The 25,256-nt window shown below is 40.6% G+C and overlaps 1 protein-coding gene across 6 annotated transcripts in view; it reads right to left on the bottom strand.

Moving 5' to 3' along the window:
- The window catches only part of IFT88 (intraflagellar transport 88), a 152,116-nt gene that overhangs the window by 112,579 nt on the left and 14,281 nt on the right, over positions 1-25,256 (bottom strand). The window lies entirely within an intron of this gene.

The raw sequence follows: 25,256 nt of genomic DNA on the forward strand, positions 1-25,256 counted from the left end.
TCATCACGAAGGCATTTTATCATCTCATATGATCACAAGGGTGAGTACAGTATAATACGGTTTTTGAGAGCGAGAGGGAATATATTTGAGGCAGGAAAGTTAGAATAGGGAACAAAGTCCTTAAGCTCTACCCCTTCCCCTTTTCCATCCTGGCTAGAACATTGCAACTTTTGCTCACCACCTGTTCCCCCCTTTTCCCCTCCCAACTTCCTGTAGTTAATATAAACAAAACCAGGTCTCTACTAGATTCAGCAACCATATTGACCTACAAATGACCAACAGGGCCATTATAATATAATAAATTTACACTGAGGTGTTGAAATCACTCCGCCTCCCACATCACCATATCGGTTTGGGGAGGACAAAAAAGAAATCGCTATCTGGAGAGGAGGGAAGTGGGAGGAGGGAGGTCAAGCTGAATCAGCAGTCATCCTACCAGTGTCCGAAGCTGAGGACCACCCTACCCCCTCTTGCTTACATTTAATAAAAACCTTTTAGACTCCATCAGGACAGCTCATTCTCAGAGTTCACCAGTGCTCTTTTCTCAAGTGAGTACTTTCGCTTTAACAAATTCACTGAGCTTTGCTGAATCTTTCTGTCTGACCCTCAAATTCTTCCTTCTGTGGTGATGGTGACAAGGATCTGGACCTGCTATTGGGTTGAGGCTTCTCTTGGCCTCCCTGGTGTCTTCCAGCATCAGCTTTTGGAGAGGCAGTCAGGAGGTCTCTTCCTTTCACAGAGTCGCCCTGTGAGACTTACTACCAGGTAAACAGTGAGCTGCAGTGGCTTGTTCCAGGCTCACTCCCAACCTTGTCTCCAGGAACCTGTATCTTGTTTCTTTCCCCCACTCCTGAATTAGTCTCTCTCTCTCTCTCTCTCTCTCTCTCTCTTGGACTCTCTCGAGTCCCCCTCCTACACAGCCAGGAGCCCTAGACCCATCTTGGAGGAGTAAGTTTTCTGCCTATGGTTGCTGGTAAGTTTGCCCACATGGTCTTGCCTTGCTTTTCTGCCTTTCATAAACATATATATATTTTTTTAATTATAATTTTATTTTTTTAATGGGGCGACATCAATAAATCAGGATACATATATTCAAAGATCAACAAGTCCAGGTTATCTTGTCTTTCAATTATGTTGCAAACCGATCACCCAAAGTCAGATTGTCCTCTGTCACCTTCTATCTAGTTTTCTTTGTGCCCCTCCCCCTCCCCCTCTCCCTTTCCCCCCTCCCCCCGTAACCACCACACTCTTATCAATGTCTCTTAGTTTCACTTTTATGTCCCACCTATGTATGGAATAATGCAGTTCCTGTTTTTTTCTGATTTACTTATTTCACTTCGTATAATGTTATCAAGATCCCACCATTTTGCTGTAAATGATCTGATGTCATCATTTCTTATGGCTGAGTAGTATTCCATAGTGTATATGTGCCACATCTTCTTTATCCAGTCGTCTATTGACGGGCTTTTTGGTTGTTTCCATGTCCTGGCCACTGTGAACAATGCTGCAATGAACATGGGGCTGCATGTGTCTTTACGTATCAATGTTTCTGAGTTTTTGGGGTATATACCCAGTAGAGGGATTGCTGGGTCATAAGGTAGTTCTATTTTCAGTTTTTTGAGGAACCACCATACTTTCTTCCATAATGGTTGTACTACTTTACATTCCCACCAACAGTGTATGAGGGTTCCTTTTTCTCCACAGCCTCTCCAACATTTGCTATTACCTGTCTTGTTAATAATAGCTAACCTAACAGGTGTGAGGTGGTATCTTATTGTAGTTTTGATTTGCATTTCTCTAATAACTAAAGAAGATGAGCATCTTTTCATATATCTGTTGGCCATTTGTACTTCCTCCTGGGAGAAGTGTCTGTTCATGTCATCTTCCCATTTTTTTATTGGATTGTTTGTTTGTTTGTTGTTGAGTTTTATGAGTTCTTTGTATATTTTGGATATTAGGCCCTTATCTGAGCTGTTGTTTGAAAATATCATTTCCCATTTAGTTGGCTTTCTGTTTATTTTGTTATCAGTTTCTCTTGCTGAGCAAAAAGTTCTTAGTCTGATGTAGTCCCATTCATTAATTTTTGCCTTCACTTCTCTTGCCATTGGAGTCAAATTCATAAAATGCTCTTTAAAACCCAGGTCCATGAGTTGAGTACCTATGTCTTCTTCTATGTACTTTATTGTTTCAGGTCTTATGTTTAGATCTTTGATCCATTTTGAGTTAATTTTAGTACAGGGGGACAAACTGTAGTCCAGTTTCATTCTTTTGCATGTGGCTTTCCAGTTTTCCCAGCACCATTTATTGAAGAGGCTTTCTTTTCTCCATTGTATGTTCTTGGCCCCTTTATCAAAAATTATTTGACTATATATTTGTGGTTTTATTTCTGGACTTTCTATTCTGTTCCATTGGTCTGAGTGTCTCTTTTTCTGCCAATACCATGCTGTTTTGATTGTCGTGGCCCTATAATATAGTTTGAAGTCAGGTATTGTAATGCCCCCAGCTTCATTCTTTTTCTTTAGGATTGCTTTGGCTATTCGGGGTTTTTTATAGTTCCATATAAATCTGATGATTTTTTGCTCTATTTCTTTAAAATATGTCATTGGAAGTTTGATGGGAATTGCATTAAATTTGTATATTGCTTTGGGTAATATAGCCATCTTGTTTATATTTATTCTTCCTAACCAAGAACAAGGAATATTCTTCCATCTCATTATATCTTTCTCAATTTCTCTTAACAATGGTTTATAGTTTTCATTATATAAGTCCTTTACATTCTTTGTTATGTTTATTCCTAAGTATTTTATTTTTTTTGTTGCAATTGTGAAGGGGATTATTCTTTTGAGTTCATTCGCAATTGTTTCATTGTTGGCATATAGAAAGGCTATTGACTTCTGTATGTTAATTTTGTATCCTGCGACCTTACTGTATTGGCTTATTGTTTCTAGTAGTCTTTTTGTGGATTCTTTGGGGTTTTCGATGTATAGGATCATATCATCTGCAAAAAGTGATACCTTTACTTCTTCTTTTCCGATATGGATGCCTTTTATTTCTTTGTCTTGTCTGATTGCTCTGGCTAGAACCTCTAGTACCACATTAAATAAGAGTGGAGAGAGTGGACAACCCTGTCTTGTTCCTGATTTAAGGGGGAAAGCCTTCAGTTTTGTGCCATTTAATATGATGTTAGCTGATGGTTTACCATATATGGCCTTTATCATGTTGAGATATTTTCCTTCTATACCCATTTTGTTGAGAGTCTTAAACATAAAATTGTGTTGTATTTTATCGAAAGCCTTTTCTGCGTCTATTGATAAGATCATGTGGTTTTTGTTCTTTGTTTTGTTGATATGGTGTATTACGTTAACCGTTTTACGTATGTTGAACCATCCTTGAGATTCTGGGCTGAATCCCACTTGATCATGATGTATTATTTTTTTAATATGTTGTTGTATTCGATTTGCTAGTATTTTGTTTAGTATTTTAGCATCTGTATTCATTAGAGATATTGGTCTGTAGTTTTCTTTTTTTGTGCCATCCTTGCCTGGTTTTGGTATGAGGGTTATGTTGGCCTCATAAAATGTGTTTGGAAGTATTGCTTCTTCTTCAATTTTTTGGAAGACTTTGAGTAGAATAGGAACCAAGTCTTCTTTGAATGTTTGATAAAATTTGCTGGTATAGCCGTCAGGGCCTGGACTTTTATTTTTGGGGAGGTTTTTAATGGTTTTTTCTATTTCTTCTCTACTGATAGGTCTGTTTAGGCTTTCTGCTTCTTCTTGACTCAGTCTAGGAAGGTTGTATTGTTCTAGGAATTTATCCATTTCTTCTAGGTTGTTGAATTTAGTGGCATAAAGTTTTTCATAGTATTCTACAATAATTCTTTGTATATCTACGGTGTCCGTGGTGATTTCTCCTCTTTCATTTTGGATTTTGTTTATATGAATTCTTTCTCTTTTTTCCTTGGTAAGTCTTGCCAAGGGTTTGTCAATTTTATTGATCTTTTCAAAGAACCAGCTCTTTGTTCTATTAATTTTTTCTATAGTTTTACTGTTCTCTATTTCATTTATTTCTGCTCTGATTTTTATTATCTCCTTTCTTCGGCTAGTTTTGGGTTGTTTTTGTTCTTTTTCTAGTTCCTTAAGGTGTGAAGTTAAGTGGTTCACTTGGGCTGTCTCTTGTTTGTTCATATATGCCTGAAGTGATATGAACTTCCCTCTTATCACTGCTTTTGCTGCATCCCATAGATTCTGATATGTCGTATTGTCATTTTCATTAGTCTGTATATATCTTTTGATCTCTGCACTTATTTCTTCTTTGACCCATTCATTTTTTAAAAGTATGTTGTTTAGTTTCCACATTTTTGTGGGATTTTTTTCCTCCTTTTTGCAGTTGAATTCTAGTTTCAAGGCTTTATGATCAGAAAATATGCTTGGTACAACTTTGATTTTTCTGAATTTGCTGATTTTGTTTTTGTGGCCCAACATATGGTCAATTCTTGAGAATGATCCATGTACACTGGAGAAAAATGTATTATACTCAGTCACTTTGGGATGAAATGTCCTGTAGATGTCTATCATATCCAGGTGCTCTAGTGTTTTGTTTAAGGCCACTATATCTTTGTTAATTCTCTGTTTGGATGACCGATCTAGAGCCGTCAGCGGTGTATTGAGGTCTCCAAGTATGATTGTATTTTTGTCAGTTTTTGTTTTAAGGTCAATAAGTAGCTGTCTTATATATTTTGGTGCTCCTTGGTTTGGTGCATATATATTAAGAATTGTTATGTCTTCTTGATTCAGTGTCCCCTTAGCCATTATGAAATGGCCATTTTTGTCTCTGAGTACTTTTGTTGTCTTGTAGTCAGCATTATCAGATATGAGTATTGCTACGCCTGTTTTTTGGATGTTATTTGCTTGGAGTATTGTTTTCCAGCCTTTCACTTTGAGTTTGTTTTTATCCTTGTTACTTAGATGAGTTTCCTGTAGGCAGCATACAGTTGGATTTTCTTTTTTAATCCATTCTGCTACTCTGTGTCTTTTTATTGGTGAGTTTAATCCGTTTACATTTAGTGTAATTATTGACTCTTGTGAGTTCCCTATTGCCATTTTATAGATTGCTTTCTGTTAGTTTTGTGTCTTGTTTGATCCTTCTCTTTCATTTTTTTATCTTTTGTTTTTATTTGGTTGTATTCCATACATCTTTCCACTGTTGCTATCTTTTTTATCTCATGTGCTTCTGTGGTGGTTTTTTCAATGGTGGTTACCTTTAGGTAATGAAAAGGGTTCCTACCCTGTTCATTGTAGCGCACTATTTTGTGAGTACTTTTGCACTCCATCGTCCTTTGCTACTGTTAATCTCCATCCTCTCCCCCCTTTCTTTTTGTTGTTGTCACAGTTTAAATTTGGTTTTATTGTGTTCTTCTTGGAGCTTTTACTTGTGGCTTTATTTTTTTTTTTTTGTTCTTTGTATCTGATTGGAGAACCCCCTTTAGTAATTCCTGGAGTGGGGGTTTTCTGATGATAAATTCCCTCATCTTTTCTGTATCTGTGTATGTTTTTATTTCTCCTTCATATTTGAAGGATAGCTTTGATGGGTATAGTATTCGTGGCTGAAAGTTCCTCTCTTTCAGGACTTTAAATATTGGGGTCCACTCTCTTCTAGCTTGTAGAGTTTCTGCTGAGAAATCTGATGATAATCTAATGGGCCTTCCTTTATATGTTGTATTCTTTTTTTCCCTGGCTGCCTTGAGAATTTTTTCTTTGCCATTGGTTTGTGCCAATTTCATTATGATGTGCCTTGGAGTAGGTTTGTTGGGGTTAAGAAAACTCAGAGTTCTGTTTGCTTCATGAATTTGAGGCTTTAGTTCTTTCCAAAGGCTTGGGAAGTTCTCATCTATTATTTGTTTGAGTATGTTCTCCATTCCATTTTCTCTCTCTTCTCCCTCTGATATACCTATTATTCTTATGTTATTCTTTTTGATGGAGTCAGATAATTCTTGTAGGGCTATCTCATTTTTTTTAAATTTTTGAGTCTCTTTCTTCCTCTCTCTGTTGTGCCTCAAGTTGCTTGTCTTCTATTTCACTAATCCTCTCTTCTATCTGGCCTGTTCTATTAGCCAAGCTTGTTACCTCGTTTTTCAGCTCGTGAATTGAGTTTTTCATCTCTGTTTGATTTGTTTTTATAGTTTCAATTTCCTTGGACATATATTCTTTGTGTTCATTGAGTTGTTTTCTGAGCTCCCTAAATTGCCTTTCTGTGTTTTCTTGTATATCTCTGAGTATTTTTAGGATTTCTATCTTGAATTCTCTGTCATTTAGCTCCAAGGTTTCCAATATATTAAATTTTTTCTCCATAGATTTTTCCTCTTCTATCTGTGTTACCTCTCTTTCTTTTGTATCCATGATATTCGATTTTCTCTTCCTTAATGGCATCTGAGGGTGGTTTTGTTGATAGTATTAATGAGATTTAATAAAAAATAAAAAGTTAAAAAAATAAAAAATTGAAAAAAGTTGTTTTTTTTAAAATAAAAATTAATAATGAAATAAATAAAAATAAAATAAAAAATTTAAAAAAAGGAAATTATTCCCCCCCCCTCTTTTTTCTCTCCTCTCCTCTCCCCTCTTTCTTGAGAAAATCTTGTGGTGAACTGTGAATTATACTGTATTTAATAGAACAAGCAATGCCTGTAATGGAGGACCTGAATTGGGGAAAAGTAATAAAGGGGAAAGAAAAAAAAATAAATAAAAAAAGGGGTGGGGGTATGGACCCACAAAAAGCAAATAATGAAAAAATTTGGATCAAGAATAAAATGATTTGTGTTTAGGTGTTGGCTGACTAAGAGTTATGATGAGAGGAGTAAGAGGGAAACAGGAAAATGGGGGGACAAATTAAAAAATTACTATTGTATTTAGTGGAACAAGAGCTTGATAAAACGGAGAGCCAGGGATGGGAGCACTGCTAGTGAGTTAAAAAGGTGAAGTAAAAACCCCCCAAAATGCCACAAACATAAGAAGTTTGAGTCCCAGATAAAATAATTTGTTTGTTATTGAGGTTTTAATGAGAGGAGATGTAAAGGAAAAAGGAAGAAACTAATATAGAGGGAGAAGAGAGAGAGAGAAAAAAACGAGGGAACCACTAAAAGAAGAAAAAAGAAAAAAGAGGAGAGAGAGAGAGAGAGAGAGAGAGAGAGAGTGTTAAGGGTTTTGGAGTGCAACCCTCATAGAGAGAAAGGAAGAGGAAAGAAAAGATAATGGGAGATGTAACACTTATGGGTAGTGTAGTTCAAGGAGAGGAGAGAGTAAGACCGTTAGGTAGTTAAACGACCAAATTGGAGGAGAAAAAAAAAAGAAAAAAGAAAAAAAAATCAAGGATGAAGATAAGAGAAACAAACGAACAAATATAATAAAATGGGATAGGTTATAAAGTCTGCGGATTATTCTGATTTTGAGAGGTTATCCTCTTGCTTTTTCTTTTCTCTCCCTCTTCCTGGTCGGCGACTCTGTACCCCGGGTTCTGCCCCTTTGGCACGCTCAGGTAGAGGTTTGCAGTTGATAAGTCTCTATGGCGATGTCATGTATTGTGCTTCAGTCTCGTTGGCAGTCGAGGCTCATTAGCGTATAAACATATTTTTTACCAGATTTTTCTCTTTTTTCCTGGGGACGAGATGTCCATGACATGGTCTATCGTTTAGCTTCCCAACTGAACACAGCCACAAAATGCCACATTTGTGATCTTATAGACTTGAGATAACCCATGCTTCCACAGACCAATCTCTGACTACCCTGGCTTCCTGGGTTGTTTTTCCCTTTCTTGCTGACCACTGTGCTCATCACCAGCACCGGTCCTTTAACTGGAACGATGCTTCCTCACAGGGCTTACATCCCAGCATCCCAGATAATTGGCCACAGCCTTTATTGGCCCAAAAAGGAGGTATAGCAGCTGGTACTCCACAGACCAGCTCCCCCTGAGGGCCTCCTTTCCCCAGAAGCCTCCCTATACTTGGACAAGTAGACAAATCCCCACTGGGCCCATGATAGAAGGGACCACACTAGTCCAACCTGGGACAGGTTGTGGGATGCCCTGTCCCCTAGGTTTGGATCTCTTAGCCCCTCAATGACTGGGCTGATTTTCAGTCCACCCCTAGTGGGAAGACAGGTTTGGGATGTCTAGCCCTCACTAGCACATCCCTTTTCATTCTCTGGGCATTATGGGAAACTCTTTGTTTATTCCTTTTCCTTTTTTTTTTTTTTTTTTTGTGACAGAGAGAGAAACAGATAGGGACAGACAGACAGGAAGGGAGAGAGATGATAAAGTATCAATTCTTCACTGCAGCTCCTTAGTTGTTCACTGATTGTTTTCTCATATGTGCCTTGACTGGGGGCCTGAGCCCCCTGGTTACCCCTTGCTCAAGCCAGTGACCCCGTACTCAAGCCGATGAGTCCATGCTCAAGCCAGCGACCTTGGGGTTTTGAACCTGCGTCTTCTGCATCCCAGTCCAACGCTCTATCCATTGTGCCACCACCTGGTTAGGCTCTTTATTTCTAAAGGCTTGCCTCTAGGCTGCAATCTAGGCAATTGGATGGACTTCAAATTAAAGGGTTAAGAACAAAACAAAACAAATCTGCTCATTTTCTTCAGTACAACATGGCTCCAATATAAGTCAGAAAATGGGGAAACATAGCCTGAAAATGAGACCTTAAATTACAATACCATCCTTCAATTAGATCTGGTCTGAAAATGTCAGAAAAAATGGACAGAAGGCTCTTACATACAAGCCTTCATGGACCTATCCTAGACCAAGAGAAAAGAGGCTCGTGTAAGATTTGCTGTGCCCAGTCCCCTTTTTTTAGCCCTCTGCAGGGGAATATAGACATCCTAGATGACCCTCTCCTGTCGTGCCTCCATCATGTCCAACAGATAACCCAGAGGAACATGAACACCCAGGACCAGGCCTCTCCTCGTCCCAAGGTTCCCGTGGGAAACCCCCTAGGGAACCTTCCATCCTGCCTACAAGCCCCCCTACTATGCCGCCTCCTACGCACACTACCAACGGGAGCCCATCCCACAGGACATACCAGGAGTGGAGCCTCTTATTACCCAGGCCCCACCAAGTTACATACTCTCAGAGAAGTTGCAAATGGAGATGTGGGAACCAGGAGGGTTCATGTTCCTTTTAGCATGACTGACCTTGCCCAATCTTCTATATAAATAAAAATATAAATGTTCGTTTGTTCAAAATCTTAAATCTCCGAAAGTTCTTCACTGATTGCTTTGAAATTTTGACACATCGTTGCATTCGAATACGCGCGTTTTTATGTTTTACATACCTACTATTAGTATATATAGATGTCACACCTGTGACAAGTAAAAACATGTTTTTGAAAAACAGCACCATCTGTTGGATGTAAAAGCAACACACTCTATACTAAATATTTTACGATTCCATTTCAATGTTATGGGTGAAATATAAATCGCACATTCCGTCGAATACACAAAGAAAATTCAAATATGAACATGGATTTCACAGCAGAAATCTACAACGAAGAGTTGATGATTGAAGATTTGTGCTGAGAAATTGAGCACAAAGTTCTCAATCAATTGAAAATGCCATCACAGAATCGATTTGCTGCTGCTTCGTTCGATGTAGAATTGCGTTGTGAACAAAATTAAAACACAAGTGATCTTTTGTCGTATGTGCAAATATTCCTAAGCTAACGCTTGAGCAAAAGGCATTTACGATCAAATAATGCAAACTGTCAATAACGGAGTTGGAGAAATCCTCTTCTTAGATGCGCCAGGAGGAACTGAAAAAACGTTCCTAATTAGATTGATTCTGGCAGCAATTTGATCCCAAAATGAGATAGCCTTAGCTCTTGCGTCGTCCAGAATAGCTGTGACACTGCTACCAGGTGGAAGAACTGCTCATTCCGCTTTGAAGTTGCCATTGAACATGCAATTCATTGAAACTCCCACGTGCAACATTTCCAAAGCATCTGGCATGGGAAAAGTATTGCAGAAAGGCAAACTTATTGTTTGGGATGAATGCACAATGGCACACAAAAAAATCGCTCAAGGTTCTTGATCGATCATTGCAAGATTTGCGTGGAAATATCAGACCATTTGGGAATGCATTAATATTGCTTGCAAGAGATTTCAGGCAAACATTACCTGTAATTCCTCTATCGACACCAGCAGATGAAATAAATGCTTGCCTGAAATACTCTACTTTGTGGCAACACGTAAAGACGTTAAAATTAACTACAAATATGCATGTCCAGCTGCAAAACGATCAATCAGCTGAAATATTCTCACATCAATTGCTGGAAATTGGGAACGGAAAGGTGCCAGTTGATCTGACCTCAGGACGAATTTCATTGCCTCATAACTTCTGCAATTTAGTGACGTCAAAAGAAGAACTGGTTGAAAAAGTATTTCCCAATATTCAAACCAATTATAAGAATCACAACTGGCTGAGTGAACGAGCTATTCTTGCGGCCAAGAACAAAGACGTCTACGAACTTAACAATATTATTCAGTCTAACATTCAAAGCGAGGCAGTCACATACAAGTCCGTCGACACTGTTGTGGAAGCAGATGAAGCGGTTAATTATCCAACAGAAATTTTGAATTCACTCAATCTGCCAGGGATGCCACCTCACGTACTGCAATTGAAAATCGGCATGCCAATTATCATGCTGTGAAATATCAACCAGCCAACGTTTTGCAACAGCACGCGGCTTGCAGTAAAAAAATTCATGAGCAACATCGTAGAAGCAACAATCTTGACAGGACCTTTCAAAGGTGAAGATGTCCTCATTCCTCACATTTCTATGATTCCAACAGATATGCCATTTCAATTTAAGAGATTGCAGTTCCCAATTCGATTGGCGTTTGCAATCACCATCAACAAAGCTCAGGGCCAATCTTTAGAATTGTGCGGTTTAGATCTCCACACAGATTGCTTCTCACATGGACAAGTATATGTTGCGTGTTCTAGAGTAGGCAAACCAGACAATCTCTATATCTGCACAGACAATGGAACAAAAAATATTGTATACCCACAAGCATTGTAAAATTAAACATATTATAAATGTGTTGTTGGGCAGATAAAATATATTATGCTCACTTTGTTAAACATGGTGCTGCCCACGTGGAAGCCCGTTGTCCAGGTGATTGCTTGGGATGGGTATGATTGTATTAATGTGTGTTGGGGGCGGGCTGTGGGCAGGCAGGATTCTTGTAGCCTGGGGGTTGGTTTTAGGACTAAGCTTTTCCCACCCTTTTTGATGTGGGGTGGTGCACTCTCATGAGGAATCCCATTATGCCTCAGATAAGTGACTTTGTATCAGAGACTTCCTTGTTTGTATATTGGATTAAAGGTTTTGATTTTAACACTATAAAATGGGGGCAGACCAGGAGCTTGCTCTCTCTCGGTTCCTGAGATTAGCATTAGAGGGGAGAGCAGAGAAATGCCACGTGGAGGAAGCCAGGAGAAGCAGCTAAGGTGGTGGAGTGCTGAGTGAGAAGCCAGTTGTACAGGGAGAAGGAAGGAGATGGGGAACAGAGGTGAAAAGTCTGGTTGATAGATATGTGTATTCCAAACTGCCCTCTTGATGTTCCGCTTATCTGTCAGAACTCACCTTACTGGACTATCGCCCCTGAGACAGAGGAATTTCAAGAAACTGGCAAGCCCCCCAAGAAGGAGCATTCTGGACATACCAGAACTTTTGCCTCAGTATCCCCTCAGGCTCTCCCAAACACTATATAACTCGCCCCTAGTCTGTAACCTGTGCTCTTCTCCCCAGGAGAAGTGCCCAGCAGGGTTCCTTTCTTCCTTTCAATAAAGCCTGTTACTCTGGTCTTTCGGACTCCCATGGATTCCAACACTGGTGAGCTAGAAACCTTTGATTCTAGGAAACTCAGATAAGTCAGTAGCTTTGTGAGCACTGAATGAGTGAGTTTTGGAGCCCAGTGTGTGTTTTTACTTGCCCGCCGGGTGCAAGCTAGGATTAAAGATGATGGCCCACCAGTTCTTGGCTCCGTTGTTTCTTTGACTGTCTGAATCCAATGTGAACCTACATGGGCCAGGCGGCTGTGATGGTGGCATTGCCTACTGGCTTTACATGTGCACTTTCTCTTTTCTTTCTTTTCCATTTAAGGGAAAGAGCCACAGCAACACGTGGCCGGGTACAGCTAGTGGAAAATAAAAGAATGAGCCAGTTCTCAGAAGACCCCTGTCAGTTTGCAGATGAATTTCTAGCTTTGACAATATCTCTGACTTAGCTTGGAGGGACATTCATATTGTCCTGACCATCTGCTGTACTCCTGAGGAAAATCACAGGATCAGGTAAGCAACCCAGAGACATGCTGATGGTTTGGCAGCAGCCCAACTGGGAAGACACTCAGTGGGGAGTGACTCCAGTCCCACTGCAAGGTCTACCCTGGAACTACCAGGTGGGGTAGGCAGGCCTCGCTAGAGGGAGCCTATGACCTACTGCCTTTTAAGTGACAAGAAAGGCAGTAAGCCATGGAGAGGTGAAAGAGAGAACTCAAGATGGGGAAGAAAATCCTGCTCTGTTACAGGTCAGACTGATTGAGCCTTTAAAAATACACCAATATAAACCCCTGTATGCCTGAGGGACATGCCTTACTTGGTCAGCATTTCATCACTGGTGGTGCCTTGCAGCCTCAAAGTCTAAGGAAACAATGGGATTTCTAAGTAGGGCACCCCTTTGGGCCCTTCAGGGGGCTTGCTTTAAGTGTGGTGAGCCATGTCATTAGGGCAATGTCCCCAAAAGCTGGGACCTTGGCATCCCCTTCCCAGAAGAAAGATCCCAGGCCTTGCCCTCTTTGTTAATGACTAGCCGAGCCATTGCAAAAGGGACTGTCCCCAGCTCCAGAGGGAGGGTGGAACTCCTGAACCCACAATGGTCTGATGTAAGACTTGGGGCTCCTGGTGGCTCCACATAAAAGACATGTTGTGACTACAGAAGAACCCCAGGTGACTCTTGACGTAGCAGGTAAAAAAAGTTAATTTTTTAATTGACATGGGAGACACCTACTTGGTCTTCATGGAACACATGGGACCTTTATTATCCAAGGCTTGTACCATTATGGGGTTAGGTGGGCAGCCTAAAATAAAAAATCTTACTCCACCTCTCAGCTACCGCCTTCAAGATTGTTTAGTTTCTTAACAATTCCTGGTAATGCCGGAATGTCCCTGTTCCTTAATGGGAAGGGGCTGAATGATGGCCCTAGGTACTAATATCCAATTTCTTAGTTTAACCCAGAGGAATAGCCACTCCATATTTTTCTTGGTCTCTAATCAAGACTCAACCCACCCTCAATTAAACTCCATCCCAGCCTGACCAGGTAGTAGCACAGTGGATAGAGCATTGGACTGGGATGCAGAGGACCCAGGTTCAAAATCCCAAGGTCACCAGCTCGACTAGAGGCTCACCAGCTTGAACGAGGGGTCACAAGGGGTCACTGGCTTGAGCGTGGGATCATAGACATGACCCTATGGTTGCTGGCTTGAGCAAGAGGTCACTTGCTCTGCTGTAGCCCCCACACAAGGCACATATGAGAAAGCAATCAGTGAACAACTAAGGAGCCGCAACAAAGAATTGATGCTTCTCATCTCTCTCCATTCCTGCCTGTCTGTCCCTCTCTCTGTCTTTGTCACAAAAACAAACAACAACAAAAAACTCCATCCCAGCCCAATAGTCAATCCAACAGTCTGGGACAAGGGACTACCTGGGAGGGCCACCCAGGTACCCCTGTACAAGTTAAACTAAAAGAAATGGCTGGATACCCCCCATCAACAGCAATGTCCTCTGAGACTAGAGGCCCACAGGAGACTAAAACCCCTCACTGAGAAGTCTGTTCAGCATGGACTTCAAGTTCCCTCGTCAATCCTCTCACAACAGTCCTGTACCTCCTGTTTAAAAACCAAATGGTGAGTATTGTATGGTTCCTGACTTATGAGTCATTAAAGAGGTGTGATTCCCATTCACACCATGTACCCAACCTGTATAATCTCTTAGCCCACGTTTCTCATTAGGCCCAATGATTTACTGTGTAGATATCAGGAATGCATCTTTCTCCCGCATCCCCCTCTACCCAGAAAGCCTCTGTTTGCCTTTGAACGGCCGATCCTGACACCCAGGTAACAGCCCAATCCACTTGGACTGCTTTTCACAAGGGATTCAAGATAGTCCCAGTATTTTTGAACAAGGCCTTGAAAGAAGTCTCTGGTAACTGGAACTGCTGCATGAAACCATAACTCAATATGTTGCCATTCTAATATGTAGTCCAACCAAACAGAACTCTGACCACAAAGCTATCTTAGTCCTTAATTTCTTGGGGGAAAGCTGATACTTTGTGTCTCCCAATAAGGCCCAGATTTCCCTCTCAACAGTCACCTTACTCAGGAATCTCACTCTCTGCATATAACAACAAGAAGCTGTTCTAAATCTTGTAGTCCCCTAGACAAAGAAACAATTAAGAGCCCTTTTAGGAATGGCAGTTTCTGCCAAATCTGGATCCCCATTTGGGCTGATAGGTAAATCCCTTTATAAGGCAATCAAAAGACCTGATTCTGAGCCATTAGAATGGAACCAGGGCTTAAATCGAGCCTTCAAGGCCCTCAAATAGGCCTTAGCTGTGGCCCCAGCCTTGGACCTCCTTGACTTAGGAAAGCCACTTATTGTATAAATAAGTAGCAGGGAAACAAGGAGTCCTAACCCAAAGCTGGGCACATCCCCAGGCTACTGACTTCTCAAAAACAATTAGAGATAGTTCTTGGAGATGACGTCAGAGTAATGGCGGGGTAGGAAGCGATACCGATAAATCTCCCCCAAAACTCAACAAGATCTTCAACCAGAAACAGAAAAACCTATACTTGGAGCCTCCAGATGCTTCGCAATACACCCAAAGGTATGGTCGAGTGAAAAATTGGCTAAATATATATAACCAAACCCCGAAGGAAATAAGGAGTAAGAAATGCTCCGCCTTCCTCACTAACCTAAACAGGGCGGCTTTCTCTGGTAACTGTGAATATAGAAACTGAGGCGGGCAAAGGGGGTGAATAGATCCAGGCCGCAGCACAAACGGCCAAACCAGGCTGTGGCACGGAGATCCAAGCCGAGGAAAAACTGATCCTGTGGCAACCTGGGCAATACAAGCTAACACTCGCGCCAAACCCAAACAAAGAAAGACAAGTGGGGCGGCCATTTTACCCGGTCTCCTGGTTGGCATGCGCGCAGTTAGTGGGCGAGAGATTTCTTCCTAGGCCCCGAGAGTGGGTGCCCGTGTTGCCCCACGGAAAGGCAGGGTCAGAGGCCTTTCTGTGGGCCGAGGGCAGAGTCTCTGGGCAGCCCCAGCGCCCTGGGAAAGCCACGCACGGGAGGGAGGGAGAACTAATTCCAACGGTGGAGATTTTCCGTGCTGGAGGGGGTTTCACTCAGAGGGAAACGCGGCCGGCCTCATATCCTGGTCTGCGCGCGCAGATAGTGAATGAGAGATTCCTCCGAGTGCCTCGGCAGTGCGTGCCCGTGTTATCGCACAGAGGGGCAGAGTCAGGGGCCTTTGTGTGGGCCAAAGCGGAATCTCGGGCCGCCCCAGTGCCTTGCAAAAGCCGCGCACGGGGACGGAACGAGAGCAATTCCAACGCTGCAACTTTTCCCTGCGGTTGGGGGTTTCACTCAGAGCGTGAGACTGCTGGCCGGATATCCTGGTCTGCGTGTGCAGACAGTGAGTGAGAGTTTCCTCCAAGCACCCCGGAAGTGGGCGCCCACCTGTGTTACCGGACAGAGTGGCAGAGCCAGAGGTCTTTGAGTGGGCGGAAAGCCCGCCTGATTATGCTAGCAGCTCTGACTGACTGAGCCTTACCTAGAGCCCTGTGCTGAGTGGAAATAGAGTGGGGAGTTGCCAGCTCTTTGAGCCTCTTACTATCCAGGCAGAGGCAGCAGCAACCCCATAGCTGGATTATCAGGCTACTAATTGAGGAAGGAAAGACTAGGAGAAAGGCTCCAGGAACACGGACTCTCTCACTGTCGGAGCCTATAAATGCTAATGAGCCTCGACTGCCAACGAGACTAAAGCACAATACATGACATTGCCATAGAGACTTATCAACTGCAAACCTCTACCTGAGTGTGCCAAAGGGGCAGAACCCGGGGTACAGAGTCACCGACCAGGAAGAGGGAGAGAAAAGAAAAAGCAAGAAGATAACCTCTCAAAATCAAGAATAATCTGCAGACTTTATAACCTATCCCATTTTATTATATTTGTTTGTTTGTTTCTCTTATCTTCATTCTTGATACTTTTTTCCTCCTCCAATTTGGCTGATTAACTCTCTGCCCGTCTTACTCTCTCCTCTCCTTGAACTACACTACCCATAAGTGTTACATCTCCCATTATCTTTTCTCTTCTCTTCCTTTCTCTCTATGAGGGTTGCACTCCAAAACCCTTAACTCTCTCTCTCTCTCTCTCTGCTTTCTTTTTTCTTCTTTTAGTGGTTCCCTCTTTTTTTTCTCTCTCTCTCTCTTTCTTTTCTCCCTCTATATTAGTTTCTTCCTTTCTCCTTTACATCTCCTCTCATTCAAACCTCAATAACAAACAAATTATCTTATCTGGGACTCAAACTTATGTTTGTGGCATTTTGGGGGGTTTTTACTTCACCTTTTTAACTCACTAGCAGTGCTCCCATCCCTGGCTCTCTATTTTATCTAGTTCTTGTTCCACTAAATACAATAGTAATTTTTTAATTTGTCCCCCCATTTTTCCGTTTTCCTCTTATTCCTCTCATCATAACTCTTAGACAACCAACACCTAAAAGCAAATCATTTTATTCTTGACCCAAATTTTTTCCTTATTTGCTTTTTGTGGGTTCATACGCTCTTTTTTTTTTTTTTTTTTGCCCCTTTATTACTTTTCCCCAATTCAGGCCCTCCATCACAGGCATTGTTTGTTATAATTCACAGTTCACCACAAGATTTTCTCAAGAAAGAGGGGAGAGGAGAGGAGAGGAAAAAAGGAGGGGGGGAATAATTTCCTTTTTTAAAAATTTTTTATTTTATTTTATTTTATTTTTCTTTATTTCATTATTAATTTTTTAAAAAAAAAACTCTCTTCGATTTTTTTTATTATTATTTTTTTAACTTTTTATTCTTTATTAAATCTCATTAATACTATCAACAAAACCACCCTCAGATGCCATTAAGGAAGAGAAAAACGAATATCATGGATACAAAAGAGAGGTAACACAGCTCGATGAGGAAAAATCTATGGAGCAAAAATTTAATATATTGGAAACCTTGGAGCTAAATGACAGAGAATTCAAGATAGAAATCCTAAAAATCCTCCGAGATATACAAGAAAACACAGAAAGGCAATTTAGGGAGCTCAGAAAACAACTCAATGAACACAAAGAATATATGTCCAAGGAAATTGAAACTATAAAAACAAATCAAACAGAGATGAAAAACTCAATTCACGAACTGAAAAACGAAGTAACAAGCTTAGCTAATAGAACAGGTCAGATAGAAGAAAGGATTAGTGAAATAGAAGACAAGCAACTTGAGGCACAACAGAGAGAAGAAGAAAGAGACTCAAAAATTTAAAAAACTGAGATAGCCCTACAAGAATTATCTGACTCCATCAAAAAGAATAACATAAGAATAATAGGTATATCAGAGGGAGAAGAGAGAGAAAATGGAATGGAGAACATACTCAAACAAATAATAGATGAGAACTTCCCAAGCCTGTGGAAAGAACTAAAGCCTCAAGTTCAAGAAGCAAACAGAACTCCGAGTTTTCTTAACCCCAACAAACCTACTCCAAGGCATATCATAATGAAATTGACACAAACCAACAGCAAAGAAAAAATTCTCAAGGCAGCCAGGGAAAAAAAGAATACAACATATAAAGGAAGGCCCATTAGATTATCATCAGATTTCTCAGCAGAAACTCTACAAGCTAGAAGAGAGTGGACCCCAATATTTAAAGTCCTGAAAGAGAGGAACTTTCAGCCACGAATACTATACCCATCAAAGCTATCCTTCAAATATGAAGGAGAAATAAAAACATACACAGATACAGAAAAGATGAGGGAATTTATCATCAGAAAACCCCCACTCCAGGAATTACTGAAGGGGGTTCTCCAATCAGATACAAAGAACAAAAAAAAAAAAACAGAGCCACAAGTAAAAGCTCCAAGAAGAACACAATAAAACCAAATTTAAACTGTGACAACAACAAAAAGAAAGAGGGGGAGAAGATGGAGATTAACAGTAGCAAAGGACAATGGAGTGCAAAAGTACTCACAAAATAGTTCGCTACAATGAACAGGGTAGGGACCCTTTTCATTACTCAAAGGTAACCACCATTAAAAAAACCACCACAGAAGAACATGAGATAAAAAAGATAGCAACAGAGGAAAGATGTATGGAATACAACCAAATAAAAACAAAAGATAGAAAAACGAAAGAGAAGGATCAAACAAGACAAAAAACTAACAGAAAGCAAGATATAAAATGGCAATAGGGAACTCACAAGTATCAATAATTACACTAAATGTAAACGGATTAAACTCACCAATAAAAAGACACAGAGTAGCAGAATGGATTAAAAAAGAAAATCCAACTGTATGCTGCCTACAGGAAACTCATCTAAGTAACAAGGATAAAAACAAACTCAAAGTGAAAGGCTGGAAAACAATACTCCAAGCAAATAACATCCAAAAAACAGGCGTAGCAATACTCATATCTGATAATGCTGACTACAAGACAACAAAAGTACTCAGAGACAAAAATGGCCATTTCATAATGGCTAAGGGGACACTGAATCAAGAAGACATAACAATTCTTAATATATATGCACCAAACCAAGGAGCACCAAAATATATAAGACAGCTACTTATTGATCTTAAAACAAAAACTGACAAAAACACAATCATACTTGGAGACCTCAATACACCGCTGACGGCTCTAGATCGGTCATCCAAACAGAGAATCAACTAGGACATAGTGGCCTTAAACAAAACACTAGAGCACCTGGATATGATAGACATCTACAGGACATTTCATCCCAAAGTGACTGAGTATAATACATTTTTCTCCAGTGTACATGGATCATTCTCAAGAATTGACCATATGTTGGGCCACAAAAACAACATCAGCAAATTCAGAAAAATCGAAGTTGTACCAAGCATATTTTCTGATCATAAAGCCTTGAAACTAGAATTCAACTGCAAAAAAGAGGAAAAAAATCCCACAAAAATGTGGAAACTAAACAACATACTTTTAAAAAATGAATGGGTCAAAGAAGAATTAAGTGCAGAGATCAAAAGATATATACAGACTAATGAAAATGACAATACGACATATCAGAATCTATGGGATGCAGCAAAAGCAGTGATAAGAGGGAAGTTCATATCACTTCAGGCATATATGAACAAACAAGAGAGAGCCCAAGTGAACCACTTAACTTCCCACCTTAAGGAACTAGAAAAAGAAGAACAAAGACAACCCAAAACCAGCCGAAGAAAGGAGATAATAAAAATCAGAGCAGAAATAAATGAATTAGAGAACAGAAAAACTATAGAAAAAATTAATAGAACAAGGAGCTGGTTCTTTGAAAAGATCAACAAAATTGACAAACCCTTGGCAAGACTTACCAAGGAAAAAAGAGAAAGAACTCATATAAACAAAATCCAAAATGAAAGAGGAGAAATCACCACGGACACTGTAGATATACAAAGAATTATTGTAGAATACTATGAAAAACTTTATGCCACTAAATTCAACAACCTAGAAGAAATGGATAAATTCCTAGAACAATACAACCTTCCTAGACTGAGTCAAGAAGAAGCAGAAAGCCTAAACAGACCTATCAGTAGAGAAGAAATAGAAAAAACCATTAAAAACCTCCCCAAAAATAAAAGTCCAGGCCCTGACGGCTATACCAGTGAATTTTATCAAACATTCAAAGAAGACTTGGTTCCTATTCTACTCAAAGTCTTCCAAAAAATTGAAGAAGAAGCAATACTTCCAAACACATTTTATGAGGCCAACATAACCCTCATACCAAAACCAGGCAAGGATGGCACAAAAAAAGAAAACTACAGACCAATATCTCTAATGAATACAGATGCTAAAATACTAAACAAAATACTAGCAAATCGAATACAACAACATATTAAAAAAATAATACATCATGATCAAGTGGGATTCATCCCAGAATCTCAAGGATGGTTCAACATACGTAAAATGGTTAACGTAATACACCATATCAACAAAACAAAGAACAAAAACCACATGATCTTATCAATAGACGCAGAAAAGGCTTTCGATAAAATACAACACAATTTTATGTTTAAGACTCTCAACAAAATGGGTATAGAAGGAAAATATCTCAACATGATAAAGGCCATATATGATAAACCATCAGCTAACATCATATTAAATGGCACAAAACTGAAGGCTTTCCCCCTTAAATCAGGAACAAGACAGGGTTGTCCACTCTCTCCACTCTTATTTAATGTGGTACTAGAGGTTCTAGCCAGAGCAATCAGACAAGACAAAGAAATAAAAGGCATCCATATCGGAAAAGAAGAAGTAAAGGTATCACTTTTTGCAGATGATATGATCCTATACATCGAAAACCCCAAAGAATCCACAAAAAGATTACTAGAAACAATAAGCCAATACAGTAAGGTCGCAGGATACAAAATTAACATACAGAAGTCAATAGCCTTTCTATATGCCAACAATGAAACAATTGAGAATGAACTCAAAAGAATAATCCCCTTCACAAATGCAAAAAATAAAATAAAATACTTAGGAATAAACATAACAAAGAATGTAAAGGACTTATATAATGAAAACTATAAACCATTGTTAAGGGAAATCGAAAAAGATATAATGAGATGGAAGAATATACCTTGTTCTTGACTAGGAAGAATAAATATAATCAAGATGGCTATATTACCCAAAGCAATATACAAATTTAATGCAATTCCCATCAAACTTCCAATGACATATTTTAAAGAAATAGAGCAAAAAATCATCAGATTTATATGGAACTATAAAAAACCCCGAATAGCCAAAGCAATCCTAAAGAAAAAGAATGAAGCTGGGGGCATTACAATACCTGACTTCAAACTATATTATAGGGCCACGACAATCAAAACAGCATGGTATTGGCAGAAAAAGAGACACTCAGACCAATGGAACAGAATAGAAAGTCCAGAAATAAAACCACAAATATATAGTCAAATAATTTTTGATAAAGGGGCCAACAACACACAATGGAGAAAAGAAAGCCTCTTCAATAAATGGTGCTGGGAAAACTGGAAAGCCACATGCAAAAGAATGAAACTGGACTACAGTCTCTCCCCCTGTACAAAAATTAACTCAAAATGGATCAAAGATATAAACATAAGACCTGAAACAATATAGTACATAGAAGAAGACATAGGTACTCAACTCATGGACCTGGGTTTTAAAGAGCATTTTATGAATTTGACTCCACAGGCAAGAGAAGTGAAGGCAAAAATTAATGAATGGGACTACATCAGACTAAGAAGTTTTTGCTCAGCAAGAGAAACTGATAACAAAATAAACAGAAAGCCAACTAAATGGGAAATGATACTTTCAAACAACAGCTCAGATAAGGGCCTAATATCCAAAATATACAAAGAACTCCTAAAACTCAACAACAAACAAACAAACAATCCAATAAAAAAATGGGAAGAGGATATGAATAGACACTTCTCCCAGGAAGAAATACAAATGGCCAACAGATATATGAAAAGATGCTCATCTTCTTTAGCTATTAGAGAAATGCAAATCAAAACGGCAATGAGATACCACCTCACACCTGTTCGATTAGCTGTCATTAGCAAGACAGGTAATAGCAAATGTTGGAGAGGCTATGGAGAAAAAGGAACCCTCATACACTGTTGGTGGGAATGTAAAGTAGTATAACCATTATGGAAGAAAGTATGGTGGTTCCTCAAAAAACTGAAAATAGAACTACCTTATGACCCAGCAATCCCTCTACTGGGTATATATCCCCAAAACTCAGAAACATTGATACGTAAAGACACATGCAACCCCATGTTTATTGCAGCATTGTTCACAGTGGCCAGGACATGGAAACAACCAAAAAGCCCATCAATAGATGACTGGATGAAGAAGATGTGGCACATATACACTATGGAATACTACTCAGCCATAAGAAATGATGACATCGGAACATTTACAGCAAAATGGTGGGATCTTGATAACATGATACGAAGCGAAATAAGTAAATCAGAAAAAACCAGCAACTGTATTATTCCATACGTAGGTGGGACATAATAGTGAAACTAGGAGACATTGATAAGAGTGTGGTGGTTAGGGGGGGGGGGCAATGGGAGAGGGAAAGGGGGTGGGGAGGGGCACAAAGAAAACAAGATAGAAGGTGACAGAGGACAATCTGACTTTGGGTGGTGGGTATGCAACATAATTGAACGACGGGATAACCTGGACTTGTTATCTTTGAATATATGTATCCTGATTTATTGATGTCACTCCATTAAAAAAATAAAATTATTAAATAAAAAAAAACAAAAAACAATTAGACACTATGGCAACTGCATAGTGAGGCTACCTATGGGCAGTAGTGGCAATTGCCTTGTTAATGGAGGAAGCCACTAAGCCACTAGGCCCCTGGTCGGCAAACTGCGGCTTGCGAGCCAAATGCAGCTCTTTGGCCCCTTGAGTGTGGCTCTCCCACAAAATACCACGTGCGGGCACTACCTCAATGAGGAATGTACCTACTTATGTAGTTTAAGTTTAAAAAATTTGGCTCTCAAGAAATTTCAATCATTGTACTGTTGATATTTGGCTCTGTTGACTAATGAGTTTGCCGACCACTGCACTAGGCCAACCTTTAGAAGTCCTAATTCCACGTCAGGTTCAAACTGTCCTTGAGGCAAAAGAATATTACTGGATAGTGGTAGAAAGACTTACTAAATACCAGACTCTTCTCCTAAGATTCCCATGAGCGCACTCTAAAAGTATACCAAACCTTAAACCTGGTTGCCTTAACTCCTGCAGTGGGCCCTGAGAACCAGGACATTTTGCACTCCTGTGCTGAAACTACTGCAAACAGATATTCTCCAGCAAACCTGACTTAAAATTACCCTTGACAACCCTGATGGGGAATGGTTCAGTGATGGAAGCCATTCTATTCACCAGGGAAAGAGGACAGGCTATGCAATCATGAGTCTCCAGGAGACTACAGAAGCCAAGCCTCTGTCTTTGGAACCTTGGCCCAAAATGAACTCACAGCTTTGACCTGAGCTCTTAACTAGGAAAAGACGAAAGAGTCAACATTTACACAGACTCCAAATATGGCTTCCTTGTTTTGCATGCTCATGCTGCTTTCTGGAAGGAGAAGGTCTACCAGCAGCAAAAACACTCCCCTATCAAACATGCCTGGAAACTCTAAGGCTGCTAAAAGCAGTAAACTTCCCCTGAGAAGTATCCGTGCTCCACTGTAAGGAACATCAAAGGGACTCAACTAAAATATCTAAAGGAAACTCCCTTGCCAACAGGCTATAAAGGAGGCTGCCAGGTCAGGTACCTACTTCTATGAGGGCCCTAATTCCATATATTCTTCCTCTGCCCATCAAACCAAGTTATGCTCCTGATGAAAACACCTGGGCCAAATAACCAGGTTTTCCCCTCAACAATGAAGGATGGAAGACAAGAGATCAGAGAGTGATGTTCCCAACTAAGGATCAATGGGAAATTATAAAACCCTTTCACAATGCTCTCCATTAGGTCGAGATGCCACCTATTCTTTAATATAAAAAATCTTCATTGGAGCATTGGCCCGGCGTATGGAAGTCCTGGGTTCAATTCCCAGCCAGGGCACATAGGAGAAGCACCTATCTGCTTCTCCACCCCTCCCCCTCTCCTTCCTCTCTGTCTCTCTCTTCCCCTCCCACAGCCGAGGCTCCATTGGAGCAAAGTTGGGTGCTGAGGATGGCTCCATGGCCTCCACCTCAGGTGCTAGAATGGCTCATATTGCAGTGGACCAATGCCCCAGATGGGCAGAGAATCGCCCCCCTGGTGGGCATGCCGGGGTGGATCCCAGTAAGGCACATGAGGGAGTCTATCTGCCCGCCCCCCCCTTCTCACTTCAGAAAAATATACAAAAAAAAAAAAAATCTTCATTGGGGGAGGGCCTATCTGAAGCCTGAGCGAACCAGGAGGGAAAATAAAGCCCCCTCCCCCAGATCCTGGTCTTCTCACACCCTTCCAGAGAAGGGGTACCTGTTGGAGATTGCAAGCTGACAGGGTTCTTGCAGTTTAGATTTTTGGGGGACACAGGTGTGGGGGACTGGCAGTAAACTGACAGAGTCCATGCTGCCCATCCCCCCATCTCACTTGCTTAAGTCGCTAAAGGCTAAGCTCTTTCCCACACCTCCATGTTGGCTGTGAAGCTGAGTGTTTCTACTTGTCCCAACCCCACAACCTCTATTTGATTAAGTTGCTAGAGGACATTTACATGCCCTTCCTCTTACCCTTTGTTTGTTCTGATGTTGGTTGATTTCAATTATGCACAGTGGGGGCATTCCAGTTAAGCCTCAGATGTGTAACTTTGTATCAAAGACTTCCTTATTTGCATATGGCTCTGCACTGTATAATAAAGCAGAGGGGGGTTTTGTTTTGCTCTGGCTTGCTACCTGTCAGCTGGCAGAGACCTCCTGATCCCATACTTCTTTTCTCTGAGTTTATTCCTTCATTCTGCACTGTTCTCACTCAGGACCTGGACAATTACTAGCCATGCTGGTCCGTGGCAGGTACCTTCCCAGGAGATGATTGAAAAATAGATTTGACACAAATGCCTTCTTCCCAGGGTTTCTGCTATATCCTGGTACTAGACATTTGTACTAAATGGGTAGAGACCTTCCCCACCTGGACTGAAAAGGCAACTGAGGTAACCAAAGCCCTCCTTAAGGAAATCAAGCCAAAGTTTAGACTGTGTTGGAGTCTCCAAAGTGACAAGGGTCCTCTCCTATGTGGCCAAAGTTCCCCAACAAACAGCCCAACTCCTATCAGGGGTCCCCAAACTTTTTACACAGGGGGCCAGTTCACTGTCCCTCAGACCGTTGGAGGGCCGCCACATACAGTGCTCCTCTCACTGACCACCAATGAAAGAGGTGCCCCTTCCAGAAGTGTGGCAGGGGGCCGGATAAATGGCCT

This window comes from Saccopteryx leptura, chromosome 2 (genome assembly GCF_036850995.1).
Source record: "Saccopteryx leptura isolate mSacLep1 chromosome 2, mSacLep1_pri_phased_curated, whole genome shotgun sequence".
Classification (NCBI taxonomy): Eukaryota; Metazoa; Chordata; class Mammalia; order Chiroptera; family Emballonuridae; genus Saccopteryx; species Saccopteryx leptura.